The following is a 22,705-nucleotide window of genomic DNA, read 5'->3' as shown; positions in this document are numbered from 1 at the left end:
TTTATTGATTAACTTTTGTTGATCATCTAGGACTGCTGACTTGCATTCTTGCCGCGAGATTCTTTGGTTGCTGACTTGACTTGCAATCTGAGATGCTTTTCCTTTTCTTTAGGTGGACGCCTGACTGTTGAACTCGAACCGTCTTCTCTTGTTACTTAACACTGTTTTCCCTTGCACCTTAAACCATTTTCACCTGAAACTTGAACTGTCTTCCTTCGAAACTGCTTTCCCTATAAACTTGAGTTGTTTCCCCTTGTTCTCCAGGTGGGCGCCTGATTACAACAAAATAGACAAAACAAAGAAATTTTTCTGCCCCAGTTTGCACTAGGAAGATTTGTGAGTTGTTAGCAAAATTGTAAACCACTTGTACTATTGATGCAATGATGAAATTAAACTAAAGAATAGACTAGGAAAACTATAAACTAAGCTTGACTAAAGTAAAACTAACCCTATTCTCTAGGCGGGGGCCCTGACTGCTAACTTGAAATGTATTCCCTGCTCTCCAGGTGGGCTCCTAACCGCTGAACTTGAAATGTATTCCCTGCTCTCTAGGCGGGCTCCTGACTACTAAACTTGAATGTATTTCCTGCTTTTCAGGCGGGCTCCTGACTGCAACAAAATAGACAAAGAAAAATTTTCTGCCCCAGTTTGGTGGCTGGGCACAGATGTGAGTGTAAAATTAAGTCATATTACCAAGTATTACTAAGAATTTGAAAGCTAGGTCCCATTATCCATGGGGGTCTTGACAACTCTTAATTAAATGACAATTTTAAATCTACATTATATCTTCTAAAGGTGTGACTTCTGCTAAATTTTGTTATCTAAGAGGGTTTCTAAACTACTCCCCATTATCCAGGAGGGTCCTGAAAATCAAAGGTCAAATTTTATCTTAAGGGTGACAACTTTCATGGCTGAATTATACTACCTTACAGCAGAGTTTACGCTAAATGTTGTTATCTAATCGAAATCTTAAAGCTAAGTCCCATTATTCAGGAGAGTCGTGGAAACTCCTAATTGAATCCTATCTCGAACATGCAAACTTCTAAACCAACTTATATTCTTTTGGGATACATTTATGCTAGATTATGCTATTTTCTGAACTTTAAACTAGGTCCTATTTACCATGAGGGTCCTGAAAATCAAAAATCAAACCTGTTTGGTGACAGCCTTTCTCCACGGAGGATTTCTCTGAAACAAACGAAATTTCTGCCCCTGTTTCAATCAAAGAAAAATCTTGTTAGTTTAAAATGTGGTGGTTGGTTTGTGGCCTTGACTTTGAGGGCGATTGCTTCTTCACTTCTCATGATAACTGATTTCCACTCGAGGACCTTGCTTGTTTATGGACTAACCACTTTCTCTGTCGTCCTTATCACAAAAATACCCCTTCTCCGTTCAGACCCAATTCCCTCTATCTTTTGCATTGCTCATGAACTGACATTTACCAACCTTTGTGTTTCACCGAAAATACCTTTGATCCGTCCACCTAACACCCTCCATCTGCTGCATCGTGCTCTTGTGTTGACATGTACCGAACCTTTGTGTTTATCATGAATCCCAAAGCACGTCAATTGACATCCACTCAGTATGCATGCTATTCTTTCCTGATTTAAATCACTGGTCTTGGCCTTGAGGTCTATTGCTCCCTCACTTGTCACGATAACTTTGATTTCTGCTTGAAAAACCTCGCTTGTCACTAGTTAACCACTTTCTTTGTTAATCTCATCGCAGAGAATACCTTTGACCTGTTCACCCAACATCTTCTATCTGTTGCACTGTTCACGAATTGAAATATACCAAACCTTTGTATTTCTCATGGACCCCAAAGCATGTTGATTATTACTAGCTCAATGTGCTTGTTGTTCTTTTCTGACTTATGACATTTGATGTGTTATTCAAACCCTGTTTTGTGCAATTGGACAGCCGGTGACAAATTTTGAAGTCATTTCTCACTTGTTCTAACCGCACAGACTCAGGAAGAGGAAGTGAACAAGACAAAAAGAACAGAGTGAAGGACAATGGAAAAGGATGATTCCTAACGAGAAAACTACAAAGTAGAAAACTATCAGTTGTGGATACCAACTCTAATGACCATGACATGCACCTGTGGCCTATTCTGTTGAGCAAGTCTAATTTTCAACTCCTATTATACTCCAAACCGTGAAAGTGGGCTTCCATGCTCCGATTATCCAATCTGATTCACAATCCTTATTCGACATGTAGTGCCTGAGGGGTTTTCACCATCAAGCTTCTCTCGTTTTGTTCTTTTTCTTAACTTACAGTCGCCTCAAGGTGTCCGTGAAGGTTTTCACCAATAAGACTCTCTCATTTTTGACTTCTCTCAGCTCCCGTTGCCTTACGGTGCCTGTGAGGGTTTTCACCAATAAGACTCTCTCATTTTATTATTTTTCTGCTTGGACTAGAGTGTTGCCTCCGGTATGAATTACCTCTCCTTACTTGATTTGGCACCTCTCGAAGACTGATCGGAAGGTCTTTCTTTGGACTGTAACGTGGACTTTTGGATAGGGTTAAAAAGAAAGGGTATCAAAGGCTCAAAACAATTCACATGGGTTCAAAATTACAACTTTCGGAATTAGATTCTTACAACAACCACAACTTCTGCCCCAGTTTCTTGCTTGGGAACTTTTGGATTTTTATTCTGATAGGACCGAACCGTGAGGCTGCCTACGTATCCTTAAAAGGAATCATGTCGAACGTAGTTCATGGAAAATTTTGTTTTTTTTTTCCTTTTTTTTTGTTTTCTCTTCCTTTTTCCTTTTCTTTTCCTCTCTTTTTCATTTTCTTTTCATTTCTTTACTCTTTTTCCATTTCTCCTTCTCTTTTTCTCTTTTTTTTCTTTTCTCTCCCTTTTTCTGTATCACATTTCTAAACTCTGCTTCTGATTACAAAATAGGGATATGAAAGAAAATAAATAAGGCTCAAAGGGGTGACAAAGGATAAAGTGTTTAGATAGCAGAATAAAATGCCTTCGTCATTCCAATCTTCAAAGCATGCCAAACACAAACAACACAATTAAACAAACCAAAGAAATCATACGTAATATCTTTTGACTTCATCAGAATTGATAGCCATATCTACACATTTGCCTTCTATATCTGTTAAATACGAAGCACCATTAGATAACACTCTCACTCTCACTACCACGAACGGCCCCCTACAAATTTGGGGCAAACTTGTCGTTATCTTCACCTGATGCCGCATGATGCATTTCAATAGTGTATTTTTATGTTCTGTCTACCCCCGTTTCACACAATTCGGGCTTGAAGTGATATCAAAATGCCTTTAATTATCCCCCTCAGATGTCCCTGTCATCTTCAAAATTATTTTATCGCTTCATGACTAAACTGACTTTTTAAGATCAGGCTAAGAATTACGCGTGCATGTCATGTCACTAGAGTCAACAGGAAAAGAACTATAAAAAGAAAAAAGAACTAAATGAATATGACTAGAAATCACAGAAAACAGAAAATGGCATTAGACAGATGGTGAAAGGGTTTAGACAACAAAACAGACAAACTAAACTGGGGCTACAAACCTAGAAAACACTAAGTGAGATAATATGACTAAAGGAACTAGACAAAATAAAGGATAGAAGGATTTGAATCACAAGACGATGTCCGGATTACAACCCTGCAATAACCCAGACAATAGAAATGACAACAAACTAAACCACCAAAACCTCCTCTCCGGCTGACCAAGAACTGGAGCGTCTTTCCAATTACCAATCATGGTATCTTAGCCACTGAATTCTACATCAGCAATACTAGGACCTCCACAAGTCTTCATCACATTATTCTTAACAAATTGCTTTTGGGTTCCTTTTACTGGCTCGTTCTTAAGATCAACCCCTGATAGCGCTGAAAGCTTAGTAGCACGTGGACCTCCAAGGCTCCCAGAAGAATTATCACATTCCTTTTCAGAATAAACCATACCCACCATATGCGTCTCATTATGCACAGGTGATGGACTTTAGCTAGTGTTTGCTATATCTGGATTTTGTACGACAATGTCGCCTACATCAATAAGCTTCTGAATATCTTTCTTCAGATTCCAACACTTCTCTATGTCATGCCCCAGGGCATCTAAGCAATATGCGCACCTTTGAGAAAAATCAAACTTCTTTGACAGAGGGTTTGACATTTTTATATGAATCGGCTTCAACATGTCCAATTGCTTCAACTTTTGGAACAAACTGGCATATGATTCTCCAATAGGGGTGAAAGCCTTTTCTTTTTTCAGCAACCTCTCATTCTTAAATGCTTGATTGGGCCGAAAACCTGATCCAGGGGGTTTTCGGTAGGCCCGTGGGGGTGGATAGGCATTTCGTGGAGCTGGGTACTGGGAAAATGATGTACGACTTTGGGAGTTTTGTGGAGAGAAGTGGCATTTGTGAGGATCATCTGGTGCACAAGGATATCCACGGGGACGATGTCGAGGTTGGAAGTGTTGATCGGGAAAGCCCATCAGATCATCTTTTCTGTTTCTCTTTATTCCACCCAAGCTTACTGGGATGTTCTGAATGTCTTTCGAAAAACTCATGATTTTGCCTGATTTGATTCCCTCTTCTACCATCTCCCCCATTTTTAACATATCATTGAAAGGCTTTCCCAAGGCCGGGATCAAATGGCTGAAGTAGGTGGGCCCCTGGGCTTTTAGGAAGAGTACAACCATTTCTTCTTCCCCAATCGGGGTATTGACTCGAGTAGCCTGCTCCCTCCATCTGAGTCCAAATTCTCTAAAGTTTTCCTCCGGCTTCTTTTCCATTCTAGATAGGGAGGAGCGGTCTGGGGTAACGCCTGATCTGTATTGAAAGTATAGAACAAAATCTTGAGCCATGTCACCCAATATAGGCCACTTACCAACATCTTGACAAATATACCAGTCCAAAGATTCCTCAGTCAGGCTCTTACTGAAATATGCCATCAACAGGTCATCTTTCTCTCCAACGCTTCTCATTTCACTGCAATAGACCCTCAGGTGGGCTACCGGATCGCCACGCCCATCATACAAGTTAAATTTTGGCACTTTAAACCCCGCAGGTAGGCGAACGTCAGGGGACACAGACAGTTCTTTGTAAGTCATGCTACCTTGGTCTTCCCTTCCTTGTTTGTCTTTCAAGGATTGTTCTATACCTTTCAGCCTCCTGGGTATCCCGTCTTTCCCTTCTCTTCCTGTGAACCTTTCATTTTCAACATGCAACTTATCCCGAGGGCTCTGTTTGTATGAGTTGGGAACTTTGTGGGCAACCTCTGAGGGGTAATATTGGGCATCGTGAGCTTTGAGTGGGTGTTCATTGTTGGGATGGTGGATAAGACAGGAGGGCAATTTTTGGGAAAGGTAATTGGAAGATGAGTGACGAAACTACTAGGGTGGTTGGGAAAGCCATGATAAGCGGGTGGATTTGGAGAGTATGAGGGATCATCTGGCACTGTGACCGGTATTTGGGTAAGGGTAGTATTTAGAAAGCTATATGGTGGCGGGGGTGGTGCCTTCCCAGTCATCCAGGCCTGATACATGTCCACCATGTGTTGTCTTAACATCCTCACATCTTCAACCAACTCATTGTCCTGTTCAACCAATTGCTTTTGGGCACCTGTATCAACCAACTCAGTTTTGTTGTTGTCTGCCATTGCCTTTTGACTTTATGTTGTGGAGAGGAGTTACTACTTCGAGAACCACAAACCAACCACCTTTCTGCTATGAAGATATCAGAAGGAACAAAATGGGGTCATCCCGTTAGCATTAGGGCATTTAACACCAAAAATATCACATTGCGTGCAGTGCACCTAGCAACAATTAATGGTTCTAGAATGACTTCGAGGGTCGTAAGGTCACTTGGCATCATCCCAATTTTGTCCATTTGAATCTTCTCTTTTCTTTTCTTTCCTCTCACTTCTTAGCTCGCTCATTTTCTTTCCCTTTTTCTTTCTGATTGTCGCTTTTTTCTTCCTTCTCAATTCTCACATCCCATAATTTCACCATCTTTCTCTCTCTCTTTTTTTCTTTTATTTTTAAAAAAAATAAAAAAAAATGATTTGATCGAACCCTATGTAGGTTGCCTAAGTATCACGACGCCGCTTGAATCAGATCTTTGCGTAGCGGGAAGATCAGGAATAAAGGAAACAAACTGACGTTCTCTGTTTCTACCTTAATGACTCTGACGAGAAAAGGGAAATAAAAGAAACGAATCTCTTTTTTTTTTGTTTTTCAATTTTCTAGACTTAATGTTCTATAACCTATTCTAAACTCAAGCTTAACAAGCATATATTTTGCTTTTTGTTTTTGCTTTTTTTTTTAAACAAACACTCCATGGGAAGTTATTAAGGAAAACCCTTAGAAGAGAAAACAAATATTTTTTGATTCGTTTTTTTTAAAGGAGGAAATCAAAACAATAAACCACAGAAACATATTTTGAATTTTTCATTTGATATCCTAACGCGATATTTCGAAATGAGCAATGAAAAAGATAAAACAAAATGCTTTTGGATTTCAATTTTGATTACCTAAACAAAAAATTCTAATGATAAACAAAAGATAAAGTATTTTTTCTATGTACAATATCCTAAAGTTCTAATGAAAATAAAAGATTTTTTTTCTCATTTTTCATTAATTTCCCAAAGAGACACCTCAAAAGAAACTCTTTTTGGATTTTGGAATTAACACTCTAAAGAAAGCTTTTAAAGAAGTACTAAAAGAAAATTCTCTTTTTTTTTGAATTTTGTTCCTAATATACTAAAGGAAACTTAAAAACAATTCATTTTAAGTCCTAGATATTAATTGCCTAAAGGAAAAACAACCTCAAAATTTTCTCATTTCTAGAATTAGCATTCGAAAGAAAATTTATAACGAAATATAAAATGCAACATCTCTTTTTTGGATTTTTGAGTTACAACACATTTTTTTCAAATATAAAACAGAAAATAACAATAATAAAAAGACTTGACATTACTGTACAAAAGTAGAAAGTAAAAGATGACATAAAATGAGGAATAGACTCAAAACATAAAAATAAAACAAATCTCCTTAAGCAACTCCTGACTGAGCGATCCTGACCGGATGGTCACGGGGTGTCTGTCATGCTCAAACTTCGGTAAATAAATCCACACCTGTATGAGAAAACTTTAACCAACACTATGTGAGATAATAACACTCCCTATTAGACACATGCAAGACATAATTTGGACTATTTTTGCAAAATGACTTATTTGGTCAAAATGTGGCTAGAAGTGTAAAATTTGGCACCCCGCAAAGCCAAGAACTTAAGATTTACTAAGAAAACCGGACCGTATGTGGGTTGCCTACGTATCCCGCCCCGAGAGACGAGAATCAGGTTCGCGTAGTTCGGGCAAATTGGATACGAGCGAGAATAATAAAAAAAATTACTAATTCATAGAAATCACATTTTTTCTTGCTTTTTCTTGAAAAATGACGAAACATGCAAAATCTTTTTGGATTTTCTTTTTCTCTTTTTTTTTTTTTATTTTTGATTTTTGAAAAATGATGAAAAAGTGCAAAATCTTTTTTTTGAATTCTTCATGTTTTTTTTTGTCTTTTTTCTTAAAAATGTAACAAAAAACATAACTAGACCCTGCTTGCATTATTTTCACACTTCCCCTTCTCTTTTTTCTTTTTTTTTCTTTCTTCTTTCTTTTTTCATTGTTTTTTTTTCTTTTTTTCTTTTTTTTCACTTCTTCATTTACCCTCAGTTATCATTGGTCCCCCAAATGACCCTTTTACCCTTGAATAAATGCAACATGTAGCACATAGGATGCATCAAGATGGTCTGTTATTTTGGGTACACCTGTCCTAGATGGACCCAACCCCTGTGTTGAGTCCCCTAAGTCAAATGCACATGATGCAAACAAACGTTCCTAATAGGGATCTGACATGAGGCTGTGTTTTTCTAGGTTTAAATCCTGGGGTTTTGGTCTAGACTTGGGGTACCCGACCGGACAACTGGGGCTGAGGAGGGGGCGATGTACCGGGAGCACTGAAGTCTACCCGGCCTTGTCGCTTGCCCAGCCTCGTTCTATTTGGTATAATTTCTACGAAAAAAGCGGGTTACGCGAACGTATGCACCATTTCCAGAAGACTCAGATGGGTGGCGTAAGAAGACAGTTATATACAACTCAAACAATATCAAAGCGGTAAACATATAGCATTTAGCACAAAAGGTTCACATAATACAGTAATATCAACAATAAATAAAGCCAAGTAAAAATCATGTTAACAAGATCGAATTCTTGAACCCTGAACCAGAGATTCTGGGTTCGATCCCTAGCAAAGTCGCCAGAGCTGTCACACCTACTTTTTACTACACCTCGTAAAGGGTATAAATATAAGAGAGTTTTTTCAATTAAAGGACAATCGAAACGGGATTGTTTATTTATTTAAAAATCAGAGTCGCCACTTGGGAGATTTATGGTGTCCCAAGTCACCGGTTCAAATCCCGAGTTGAGGAAAAGATTGACTCTGTATTACAGTCTGCGAACCGGAACTCCGAGTAAGGAATTCTGTTAACCCGAGAGAAGGTGTTAGGCATTCCTGAGTTCCGTGGTTCTAGCACGGTCGCTTTGATCATACTTGGCTTATTAAAATTGTTTAATTACTGACTTTAGACCCTATATGCATTTATCCTTTATCGCTTTTTAATTAAGAAAATTATCTTGAAATGGGTCACGCGTACGTGTACCCATTTGTTTGGTGCGTCAAAAAATCATGTCACGCGAACGTGTCCACAATTAATAACACTTTATTATTATAAAAAAAGAAAGGTTTGGCCAAAGTTGCGCGTGCCTAAAGCAAACTACTAAAATTTGTCATTTTGTATGATTAAATGGTAGACGACACACCTCGGTCTATATGAACTAATTTAATTAATAACCTACGAAAACCCATTTTTATTATTAAGAAGGTTTGTTCGAAGTTGCGCAAATGCATACTCCGAATTGGTTTTTAGAATTGTAATAATGTCACGCGAATGTGTACACAATCACAATTGTATTTTAAACGGCCCTAAAGGTTTTCTACACTAAGTTATAAAATTAATATGAGGGCTATAGATTATGTGATTTTATGGCACATCTCAACTTACTCTAACGTGAATAGACGAAAATAACCAGATTTCGCCAATTTTTCTAGAATCATAAAGGCAAAATCAACCAATTAAACCTCAATCCAAAAATCAGTTAGGATCGAAATATAGTCATACTATATACGGGTACTAATACTAATTTGTTATTAAGAAATATATGTAAAGTTTAAAGTTTGTAAACAAAAAAACAAAAACGGTCTAATAAAGATGAAGATTCCACTGCAACTAGAGATTATCAAAGGACAATTATAACCGCCCCCTCTAATCTCAATAGTCTGTACTGATGAAACAGTAAATGCAGATAATAAGAAGAAATGTCTATTTAATTAGCAACAACGTAAACATAATATCTATTAAATAAATAGTGGTAGTAAATTAAAGAAGAAAATATACCATGTAATGAGAACAGGATATTGATACATATCGTTGAACACATTGACATGAATATTATCATTGGTGGAAGCATTTAGAAGAGGTTCAGGAAACATACCATTGATAGTTATCACCTTAATGAGGAAAATTTTCTTTCACAATAATCAAAAATTTCCAGCATGAAATTTCAGTGAAGAACAGAACCAGCGACCGGAAAACCTCAAACGGCGACTTCAAACTGACCTCAGATCAGAAGCTTCGAATGGATCTCGCCGGAAAAATAGGAACTTCGACGGAAAACCAACTGGATTCTGCCGGAATTTGGACAAAATAATAATGAAACGAACCAGGCGACTAGAACCTCGGTCGAACCTAACTTGCAGCTACTGTCCCTTTCTCGTTTCTATGCGTGTGTGTGTATGGCTGCTGGTTCGATATGGTAGGGCGGAGATGGGGTCGTTTGGTTTGGGGTGAAAGGAGAGAGCAGGGGTCATTTGGGTTGAACGGCATTGGCTTTTGGTTGACTCACACTAGGTCTCGTTAGGGATGTGGGGAAGATGACGACGTGGGGGTGGGGGGTCTCAAGGTCAAAAACGGCGCTGATCCTTCCTTCGGGGTCTTAGAGTGTTAGGCGTATTTTTCTTTTATTGTAGGTTTTTTTGTAGGGTTTTTAGGTTAAGGGGTATGGGCCAAGGAATTATGGGCTTGACAATTGTGGGCTAGGTCCAAAATTAGGCCTAAAAATGGGTTGCTCGAGCCCAAGTTCTATTCTTTTGCTGCAAACGAGATTAAAAATACGGGCCCCTTTATTAATTATTACTACTATTCAAATGATTATTAAAATAAAACTAACCATTAAAACAAATCTATTTTTGGTATTTTCAAATATCATATTAAAATAAAAATACGATACTATTGTTGTATATATTTTTTTTAAGATTAAAAATGACTATAAAACATTAATGAACCTATTTTTGTAATTTTGTTTTCTTATAATAAAATAAAGTAAAAGAGTCAAGATTACTTAAAATATCTATATTATACCTAAATTAAATATTTACGCACTAAAATATGAAAAATCTTGGGGAGGATCAAAAATCACATGTCTACACCATCCTGCTCACATAACACCGTCGTTACATGGAACCTCAACATATATGCAATTTATCAAGCCGTTTCACAACCCACGTGGCACAATATAGTATTACATGAAATAGCCGACGACGGAATAACATCCAACATCCGAATACTCCTCCATAAGGAGCGTTATGCTGAAATGAACACATTCAGCTTGATATAGAGCCCTCCTTCATATTTTAGATCCATCCATGGACCTCAAGCCGATTCTGACCGCACTGGGGTTATAACATTTCAAGGATCCACAATAACCCCTGACACACAAGATTAGCCGTCAAAATGTAACGACCCGACCGGTCGTTTTGAGCTTTTGCACTTCGCTCGCCAGTTCTCAGGCATGACTTGCCTCATGTGGTGTATTATGACTTATGTAAATCGTTTGTGTTGAGTTTCAGGTTAATCAGAATGAATTTGGAAGAACAGTCTCAGTTGAAAGCTTAAAATTTGAAAGGTTTGACCAAGAATTGTCTTTTTGTATTTGATCTCGGATTGGAATTTTTATGGTTCAGTTAGCTTCAGGAGGTGATTTAAGACTTAGGAGCGCGATCGGAATGAGTTTTGGAGTTGTACAGAAGAATTAGGCTTGAATTGGCGAAGATGATTTTGGTGATTTCCGGTTGATAGGTGAGATTTTGATATAGGGGTCGGAATGAAATTCTGAGAGTTACAATAGCTTTGTTGTGTCATTTGGGACGTGTGTGCAAAATTCAGGTTATTCGGACGTGATTTCGTTGGGTTTTTGATCAAAAGCTTATTTTGGAAGATTTTAGAAATTTAGGCTTGAATCCGATGTGTTTTGAGTAATTTGATGTTGTTTGAGGCGTTTTGATGATCTGAACAAGTTTGAATAAGATTTTAGGATGTGTTGGTGCTTTTGGTTGATGTCCCGGGGGCCTCAGGTGTGTTTCGGGTGGTTAAACGGACTATTTCATCCTTGGAAAAGTTGCAGATTTTTTTTGAGCTTCAGCTGTGCACCGGAAATATTTATGGTGCGAGGAGTCCAGTTTGGAAGCTCATATCTTGAAATCTATAAGGAATCAAAAAAATTGCAAAACATGAAAGTTGTAGCCCTTACATTCTAGTTTCCAGAAAGTTAAACCATTCAGGATTTGGCTGGTGGATCAGTTTTGACAGAATTTTCTGATGCATTTTAGAAGCTCATATCTCAGAATATATAAAGAGTTATATGGTTTACAACCTATCAAATGAAAGATCTTCGAGTCTAGTTTTTAAATATTCAAACCGTTTGTCATTTGGATATTTTCACAAGGAGTTATAGGCATTTTAACAGAAGGTGTACAACAGGGAAAATGGTAAGAGGATGTACAATATGCACAACACAAGGTACACCTCGATGAAGCCTGGGCAGAATGTTTTTAAGTCCTCTTGTCCGCGATTTGGGTCCATTTTTCAGCCATAGTTGATCATTTTGAGAGCTTTTTGAAGGAGATTGAAGAGGGATTCAAGGAGAAATGTTTGGAGGTAAGAATTTTGGACCTAAATCATTGAATTCTTGCTAAAAATTGAAGAAACAGGGCTTGGGTTTTGAGGCTCTAATTGGGGATTTGGAGGACCATTTGGGGTCGGAGTTGAGAACTTTTGATATGTATGAACTCGTGAGGAGATAAGGAACCCGTTGATGTAAAAATTTCTGAATTTCGAGAAGTGGGCACAGGGCTCGGGTTTTGCTAATTTTGGAATTTTTGATGTTTTTCAATTTTTTTTTGCTTGGGCTTTGTTCCCATTGCATATTGTGACGTATTCGTTCTGATTTTTGATAGATTCGACGCGCGTGGAGGCCAATTCGAGGGGCAAAGGCATCGCGAGCTAAAGAATTAGCCGGTTCGAGGTGAATAATGATTGTAAATGATGCTCTAAGGGTTTGAAACCCCGAATTTGCACATCGTAGTGCTATATTGATGTGAGACACACGTTTGATGACAAACGTATGGTCGTAAACTATTGGGGATTGTGACTTGGTCCATCCGCATTGATGATTTTACTGCGTATTTGACTGAGACTTATTTGTTTTCATTATGCTTTGGGCTAATTGCCAAATTTGGGCTTCGTGCCAACTATTTGAATCCTTTGGGGATTTTTACTACCATTTTCTCACTGTTTGACTTATTACTTGAACTTAGTCCTGTTATTTTCCACTGTTTTACTACTCATCCATTTTACTCAGTTTTGAGATTTAAATGATATTCTAAATGATGTTTTGGGCTGAGAAATATTGTTTTACTATTTTCTGAGGGGCTTGTGTTGATTTTGGACTGATTAAAGGTCGAGGGCCTAGTTGTGATGATACACTGGTACTGATATGAGGCCGAGTGGCTGAGATACTTATATACGCCACAAGGTGGCTTGATTGATATGAGGTCGAGGGCCTAGTTTTGATGCCACGAGATGGCTTGATATTGCGCTTGGGCCGTAAGAGGCCCCTCCCGGAGTCTGTACACCCCTAGTGAGCGCGGGTGCCCATTGTGTTCTGATATTGAGCCTGAGGGGCTATTACTGTTATGATATTGAGCCCAAGGGGCTATTACTATTCTGATATTGAGCCCGAGGGGCTGGCACTATTATGATATTGAGCCTGAGGGGCTGGTACTGTTCTGAGATATTGCTCGAGGGGCGGTTTTGTTGATACCTATGACCGAGGGGCGAATTTCCATTTGTTACTCACTTGTAAACTACTTGTTGGAAAAAGGGATTTTTACTTGACTTTTCACTATTTTACTATTTAAAGTGATTTTACTGGTTCAGTATGGAAAGCCTTGTGTTTTTACGTGATTTCTTATCTTCAATCATTATTTATATTTATTACTCACTGGGTCGGAGTACTCACATTACTCCCTACACCATGTGTGCAGATTCAGGCGTTGTTGGTTCCGCTCTTGAGTGCTGATTCCTACAGCTCCAGGCGACTTTCACGGATTACGAGGTAGTTGTTGAGGTCTGTAGCCCTGTGTATCTATTATCTTGTCTTTTCTATTCCTTTCGAATATTTGTACTAGTTATTGGATCTAGCAAACTTGAATTATGACTCGTAGATGCTTATGACTTGTGACAACCCGGTTAGGGCTGTGTCGGGTGGGATTTCCGCATTGTATCTATATTTCCGCTATTTAGTGCTATTAAACCATGTTTAGACTATATTTATGCTATTTAGAATAAAAATGAGAATTTGGTTCAATTGGCTGGCCTTGTCTTCACGAGAGGCGCCATCACGACCGGGTTCGGGGTTAGGATCGTGACAAGTTGGTATTAGAGCCTAGGTTACATAGGTCTCACAAGTCATGAGCAGGTTTAGTAGAGTCTCGTGGATTGGTACGGAGATGTCTGTATTTATCCTCGAGATCCTGCAGAACCTTTAGAAAAACTTCACATTCTTGAATTCTTATCATGTGTCCTTTGATTCAGCTTGAAATGTAACTCTTTGAATTCCTTCCACGCGTTCGTGTGCGTGCATGAACACTCAGTATCAGGTGTGCATTGATGGCTTGTGATTCCCCGATCGAGGGGCGATACATGATCTCTATGAGTTGATGTTGGGCCAGTCTGGAGGACTTGAGGCGGGATCTTTGCTTATAGCTTGAGCGCTGAGGTGCTGATTGTGTGAGCAAGTGTCTTCGAACTGATATGTTCGGTAGTGTCCCTATTAGTGGAGGTGACGGCTGCATGGCTATGTGATGAGTATGTTGTGACTGCGATATGTATTGTTATGAATTGGAAGCGACGAGGAGGGTCTGTTGGAGGATAGAAGAACTATTAGGTGCTTGATTTTCTCTTAATTTGAGGTATTGCCCCGAGTTATGGGTGTGCGAAGAGTCTTTTCATGTGTCCTAGTTGGGAGTGAAGTAAATTTCATGTTACGGTATGAGTTCAGACTTAGGAAGGCTAAGTGACTGCGTAATATTTGTGACGGTGGAAGGTATACAGAAATGTTAGTTGAAGACAAGGCAGGTGGGTTATCTCATGCGAAGTGTTCCGAGGTTGTGTGATCCTTATGTGTCTTTTAGAAGGTCTCATTTACAAGTGAAATATAAGTGTTGAAATTTGAATTTTGAGTCGCTTAAGAGAGTGGGCATGACTATTGTAAGGATGAATACGATATTTGCAGAAGATTCAAGGTATCAAATGGTCTGTGTTTCACGAGCTTATAAAGATTTGAGTTTAATCTCACTATGCTATTGTGGCAGCAATAGAGTATATGTGTTATGAGTTATTGTGTGTGTTTTGGTCTATGGCTCCGAGCCAAGTGGGGGAGTCTGCTATTGATTAAGAGATTGCACGGTTATGTGCTATGTTGGTTCCGGTTTGAGACGTTCAGGTGAATCAGTTATGGCCTACGAAGGTTGACACCGAGGATGCTTCAAATAAAGGAAAATTTTGACGAAGGTTATATTATGCTTCATAGGTATGTGAGAATCACGGGATGTCTTGAGTTGTTGTTGTAAAGAATGCTCAGTGCATAGAGAAGGAAGTTGCTTGGTTATATTGGGATGAGGTTACATTCTGCGGTGTCAGAGTGCCAATGAGGCACGGGTTGTTCGGTTCATTTGATCAGACTAATTGCAGTTTGAATAGAGTGAATGACTCTCGAGAATGGTTCTAATGTGTTCAAGATTCTACATGTAACAATTGGGTATTTTAAAATTGTATATGTGGTTAGGAACTGAGTTTTCATTTGGAAGATGTCAAGACTTGTGGTACTTTCTACATTAACTATCGGATTCTATATATCAATATTAGGAAGGTAATGATTCCAAATTCGCAAGAAGTACCTTTGGGGTAGGTATTTTGAACGTGGTGCTTTTGGAAACATTTAAGAGAGTACTCAACGGCTTATGAGCCTTAGACAGTGTGGTTTTATGCTTGGGTCTCATGTGGCAAGTCTGGGTTGAGGAATTGTGGTGCTACAACAAGAGGGGATATCAAGTTGAAGGTAAATCAGAAGGAAACTTGAATAAATGGGATAATTGGGTAGTAAGCCGGATCGGTATGGTAAGGATATGATTAGTTCCTTGGGTGTGTATACGAGGTAATGAGTTCCTACAGGTATTTCGCGACAATGCTCTTAGGTTTTGATGGCTTGCATAGCTTGGTCAAGTTAGAAGGATTCAGTCCTGGCAGGTCTGGTTTGTGCAAGGGGAACTCGGAGAGTTCTTGATGGTTTCTACCTCGGTTGGAGATGTATATTTTCTATGGGCATGAGGAGCATGGGATGTATAGTGATTTTCTTCTAGATGGGATCAATGGAAAGTTCTTGACTAGTTGAGTACGTATATGTTTGTGGCTCGAAAGGAAGATGAAGTTCTCATGTTATCCTAGGATGGTATGGTGTATGCGGTATGTTGTGGAGGATTGAGATTTGCGTGTGTAAGGTTACGGTTCAGTTTTGAGCAGAAAGTCATACAAATTCTAGGCAGCACAGGCAGTTTCAGATGACTAGAGAAATGAGCTTCAGATGACTAGGGGGATGATCTTCATATGATTAAGGAAATGGTATTGCTAACTAGAGTAATTGGACGAGGGTATATGTTTCATGAAAGGCAATGTGATTAAGTTGATGGTACTTCGGTAGTATTGCGGTGCTTTCTTGTTAGATCGACTATTGATATTCGAATTTGCTTAGTAATACAGGGGAATTTTAGAGTATCTTTCATGGAATGATTGGGTATTTGAGGGGCGGTATGCATTCGGATGGCGGAATTGGGATCAGGTATGTTGATTTATGTGCCATATGGATTTGAAGACAAGGAAGTTCTCATATTCAGGCTATGTTGTGGATGTGAGTCGCGTGTATCAGCACTGTTTAGTGACTATCGGTGTTTGGAGATCTGAGCGGATCTTTTGTGCTTGGCATGTTAGATTTTGGATAGGATATTGGGTTCATACTGGTTGTCTCCGTGTTGTGTCATTCTGGACTATTGCGCTAAGGCGGCATTGTTGGCTATGCTGAAAATGCCTCGAATTGAGTGGCGAGGTCCATAGGATTATTCCCTAGTGGAGTGGTTTTATATTTCGAAGACCCAGCAGACAGCTGTGAAGGATTGTCTTTCTTATTTGGGCTTTCATGATGGATGTCAGTGTAGAGGCTTCTACCATTGATTCAATTCCGGTGGTGAGGGACTTTTCGGATGTGTTTCTTGTGGCTGGGCATGTCGCCGGGCAGGGTTGTTGATCTCGGTATTAATTTGATGTCGGGCACCGTATTTTATAGCACCGGCAGAGTTAAAGGGGTGGAAGGAGCAGCTTCAGGATTTGCTTGATAAGGAGTTCGTTGGCAGGCCAATGTGGATGTGTGTTCTAACTTGAGTCGGCTTGGTTGGCTCCGAATTGTATTGTTGGGAGAGGTGTTGATTCGTTGGTTATTGAGCTTATTAGTAATCTGGGGAGACTTATGAGTTACCTTTCCGTGTTGCGAGGCGTTAGGATTTATTGGTTATCGGCACATGTGGTGCGGTGTTATTGGGGTCTCTCAGTAATATTCGAGCAGGAGGAGTATTGGATATTGCTTGAGAATGGCACATTTGTTATACCCTTTCGGGTTGTGCGGTGTTATGTACTTGCTTTACCGTGGTTATGATGATTTACTTTGATTCTAGACATCAATTGCGCGTGGTCGTCAATTTCATTCCATGTGGAGTAGTATTTGGATAAGGTCGCGCATTGCAGCGAGTTTATGTGGAGGTATGACCTTGCAGGTTAGATTCGTGTGTTCTGTTCCTATAATGTGAGATGGGTTCTTATCCTTGTGTTGTGGTGGTACTAGTAAGCTTGAGGTACAGCTCTTTTATTTGAGTCATTTTCATGATTTGATTATGTTCGGTCCGTTGCTTATTGGTGCGCATATTATGCAAGTTGTGTCTTAGGCCTATACTGATGTGTCATGTCACCAGAGTGGTGTGTTGTATTAGAGAAGATCATTGGGATCATTAATGAATACGAACGGATTCGATTTCAGCATGTTGGAAGGATAATATCGAGGTTCGGCTTGGAAATTTGCTATGGTATTTGCCAAAGGAGAAGTGGCTTCATGAATGGTTGATCTGAGAAATGGTTATGGTTTATTGCGTATTTCATTTATCATTGACAATATATGAAAGTGTTGGAATGAGGCTTTAGTTAATAAGAGGTTTTCTACCGGTATTCTGTTGTTGTGGGCAGCTGCTGTGAATAGAAGTTATCGCTACGAACGTTTGAGTTATGTGGTTTATCATGTAATTACCTGAGGTTGCAGGTATGGGTTATTACAGTTGGTTCGGGATTATTCTGAATATAGATGTGAGATTATGATCTTGTGGATGATTTTGGAAGTGGAAATGGCGTTCTAAGGTTTATGGGCTAGGTTGGATTGTGAAATTTTAGTTGCATTGTGTTATCGGACCTATATGAGATAAGGTGACATGGGATCACCCCCGGGTATATGCATGTTAAAGTTATTCAGCAATTGTTTGGCTTCTGAAACAACTCTGGGCACGTTCGAGGACGAACGTGTGTTTAAGTGGGGGAGGATGTAACGACCCGACCGGTTGTTTTGAGCTTTTGCACTTCGCTCTCTAGTTCTTGGGCATGACTTGCCCCATGTGGTATAATATGACTTATGTAAATCGTTGGTGTTGGGTTTCAGGTTAATCAGAATGAATTTGGAAGAACAGTCTCTGTTGAAAGATTAAAATTTAAAAGGTTTGACCAAGATTTGACTTTTTTGTATTTGATCTTGGATTGGAATTTTTATGGTTTGGTTAGCTTCGGGAGGTGATTTGTGACTTAGGAGCGCGATCGGAATAGGTTTTGGAGTTGTAGAGAAGAATTAGGCTTGAATTGGCGAAGTTGATATTTTGGTGATTTCCGGTTGATAGGCGAGATTTTTATATAGGGGTCGGAATGGAATTCTGAGAGTTACAGTAGTTTCATTGTGTCATTTGGGACGTGTGTGCAAAATTTCAGGTCATTCGGAAGTGATTTGGCTGGGTTTTTGATCAAAAACATATTTCGGAAGATTTTAGAAATTTAGGCTTGAATCCGATGTGTTTTGAGTAATTTGATGTTGTTTCAGGCGTTTTGATGATTGGAACAAGTTTGAATAAGGTTTTAGGATGTGTTGGTCCTTTTGGTTGAGGTCCCGGCGGCCTCGGGTGAGTTTTGGGTGGTTAAACGGACTATTTCATCTTTGGAAAAGTTGCAGATTTTTTTTGAGCTTCAGTTGTGCACCAGAAAATTTGTGGTGCGAGGAGTCTAGTTTGAAAGCTCGTATCATGAAATCTATAAGAAATCAGAAAAATTTCAAAACATGAAAGTTGTAGCCATTGCATTCTAGTTTTCAGAAAGTTAAACCATTCAGGATTTGGATATTCTATCAGAAGGTTATGATGGATCGAATATGGCTGGTGGATCAGTTTTGACAGAATTTTCTGATGCACTTTAGAAGCTCATATCTCGGAATATATAAAGAGTTATATGGTGTACAATCTATTAAATGAAAGATCTTCGAGTCTAGTTTTTAAATATTCAAACCGTTTGTAATTTGGATATTTTCACAAGAAATTATAGGCGTTTTAACAGAAGGTGTACAACAGGGAAAATGGTAAGAGGATGTACAACCTGCACAGCACAAGGTACACCTCGATGAAGCCTGGGCAGAATGTTTTTAAGTCCTCTTGTCCACGATTTGGGTCCATTTTTCAGCCATAGTTGATCATTTAGAGAGCTTTTTGAAGGAGAATGAAGAGGGATTCAAGGAGAAACGTTTGGAGGTAATAATTTCGGACCTAAAACTCGTTTATGTTGTGAAATCCACCTAGAAAAATCATTGAATTCTTGCTAAAAATAGAAGCAATAGGGCTTGGGATTTGAGACTCTAATTGGAGATTTGGAGGTGCTATATTGATGTGAGACACACGTTTGATGACGAGCGTGTGGTTGTATACTATTGGGGATTGTGACTTGGTCCATCCCGCATTGATGATTTTACCGCATATTTGACTGAGACTTATTTGTTTTCATTATGCTTTGGGCTAATTGCTATATTTGGGCTCTGTGCCAACTATTTGAATCCTTCGGGGATTTTTACTACCATTTCCTCACTATTTGACTTATTACTTGAACTCAGTCCTGTTATTTTCCACTATTTTACTACTCAGTCATTTTACTCAGTTTTGAGATTTAAATGATATTTTAAATGATGTTTTGGGTTGAGAAATATTGTTTTACTATTGCCCGAGGGGCTTGTGATGATTTTGGACTGATTAAAGGTAGAGGGCCTAGTTGTGAGGATACACTGGTACTGATATGAGGTCGAGGGCCTGAGATACTTATATACGCCACGAGGTGGCTTGATTGATATGAGGTCGAGGGCCTATTTTGATGCCACGAGATGGCTTGATATTGCGCTTGGGCCGTAAGGGGCCCCTCCTGGAGTCTGTACACCTCCAGTGAGCGTAGGTACCCATTGTGTTCTGATATTGATCCCGAGGGGCTATTACTGTTCTGATATTGAGCCCGAGGGGCTATTACTGTTCGGATATTGAGCCCGAGGGGCTGGCACTGTTATGATATTGAGCCTGAGGGGCTGGTACTGTTCTGAGATATTGCCCGAGAGGCGGTTTTGTTGATACATATGCCCGAGGGGTGAATTTCCATTTGTTACTCACTTATAAACTACTTGTTTTACTTGTTGGAAAAAAGGATTTTTACTTGACTTTTCACTGTTTTACTATTTAAAGTGATTTTACTACTTCAGTATGGAATGCCTTGTGTTTTTACGTGATTTCTTATCTTCAGTCATTATTTATATTTATTACTCACTGGGTCGGAGTACTCACATTACATCCTGCACCATGTGTGCAGATTCAGGCGTTGCTGGTTCCAGTCCTGAGTGTTGATTCCTCCAATTCCAGGCGGTTTTTAGGGATTACGAGGTAGATGTTGACGTCCGCAACCCCGTGTCTCTATTATCTTGTCTTTTCTATTCCTTTCGAATATTTGTACTAGTTATTGGATCTAGAAGACTTACATTATGACGCGTAGATGGTCATGACTTGTGACACCCCGGTTAGGGCTGTGTCGGGTGGGATTTACGCTATTTAGTGCTATTAAACCATGTTTAGACTATATTTATGCTATTTAGAAAAAAAATGATAATTTGGTTCATTTGGCTGGCCTTGTCTTCACGAGAGGCGCCATCACGACCGAGTTCGGGGTTAGGGCCGTGAAACAAATCCTGAACACACTTCCATTGTCCACAACCAAATGAATTGAGCACCCTTCAGACATAAATTTTCACATTAGCGATAGTACCAAAAATCTCCACACTTGGTTTTAAATATTCAATCAATCAAGTGACTACATTTCACACTTATACAATCTTCCCGTGGGACACGATCCCATGACCTTCCATACCAAGCAACAAGCCTGCACATCTATACCACCGACCACACAAACATTGCAAAGCAAATCAAGGATCCGCAATCAGCACAAAAAGCCTCCTACACATGTCACCGTCCAAGTGACCTTAAAGAGAATACAAGCTTACTTTAAATATCTAAATCCTTTATTGTTCATCCGAGCTTGTGGCACTCTTGTCAACACCGAACCGCAACCTTGATCCTCAACTTCCAATTCCCATGCTACTCACTGCACCTAATCATGCCAATATGCAAGAGTATAAGAATTTCATCATAACTCCTGAACCACTAATAGATTGAACCTTTCATCATATAAAAACCTTTTATTTAACTCATTTTAGGAGAACCATAGCAACACACGACTGAATTCTCATAACTGCAGAAAATATGATCCTCAAGCAGTGATCTAAACCACCAGGATCCTTCCGGGATCAATCTACACATAACATGCCATAATACTTGAATACCTCCAAATAAAATCAATTACATGGGCTGTCGAGCCTCGCATGTACCGCCACAAATTACATGCATAACTCAATCATTGTCACCATCATGCCAATTCAACCATTGTTAGCCGACCCGTCTTCTCCCAGTTTACTCTTAACTTTCCTTAGAAATAATAATAGCTCGATTCATTACATTACGAACCTAGATCCGCACTCACCCCGAGTGATCTTATTTCACGAGACCACGCTGTCCCAAATCCCACGAACCATCGTATATCCTCCTTGTGCGCATATTCGCATCTTGAACCGGTACACCCATTCTGATAATTCCTCCATGAATCCGAAGTCATTTTCTCCCATTCCTCTTACATTACCCCGCAGACCAAAGATAACATAGAATAATGCAAGCTCCTTTCATAATCTGCTGCAAAAGCTTGATACTCAACCATACCACAGACTCAAAATCCTCAGGCACCACACTTTAACTTTTGAATCCACTAGGACCGTTGTTGAGAGTCACCCACTCTGACTCGGTCCCGAATATAATCAACTCCAAGGTTCTACTAGCATATGAACACCCTCTCAAAGAAGCACCCAACTGAATCGCCTTCCTTGTAACTCACCCATACACGAAGCATAAATCCTGAGTGTTCCAAATGCCTGAACATGAATCGATAAGGCCAATTATAGCACACGTTCCTCAAATCCTTTGCTCAAATTACCACTGATATTCTCTTTCCTTAGTCGTAATAACCCATCAATATGCTGATAATCAGAAACCTTACAAGTAGATAACCATACAATCCAATTGTAGGTGGTGGGGCTCTCCCACTTAGCTTGAAGCTACCATTGCATAAACCTGGAACCCACCAAGATTTTTTCTTCATCGTCGATATGATCTTGCACAATCAACCTGCCAAATTTCTCAAAATCTTTCTGTTAAACCTTTTATGAACAATCTGAATTACTAGCCACATTTACATATCCAACCTCTTACTAGATAGCTAGTAGAATTCTACGTAAAAGCTTCGTAACACCACGCGACCGCTAACCTGCTCACAGGAGATATCCCATATGTGAAAATTACAAACCGACATCTTCCAACGTCGATGCACTAGGTAAAATCACTACGAAATCAGTAGACCTTCCTGAGCCCGAGCTTATTCAATAGTTGTGCAAGTCCGTTCACTCATCATGGACATCAATTAAAGGTGCTACAATACATTTCA

Source organism: Nicotiana sylvestris, chromosome 6 (assembly GCF_000393655.2).
Source record: "Nicotiana sylvestris chromosome 6, ASM39365v2, whole genome shotgun sequence".
Lineage (NCBI taxonomy): Eukaryota > Viridiplantae > Streptophyta > Magnoliopsida > Solanales > Solanaceae > Nicotiana > Nicotiana sylvestris.
Note: the sequence above shows the minus strand (reverse complement) of the source record.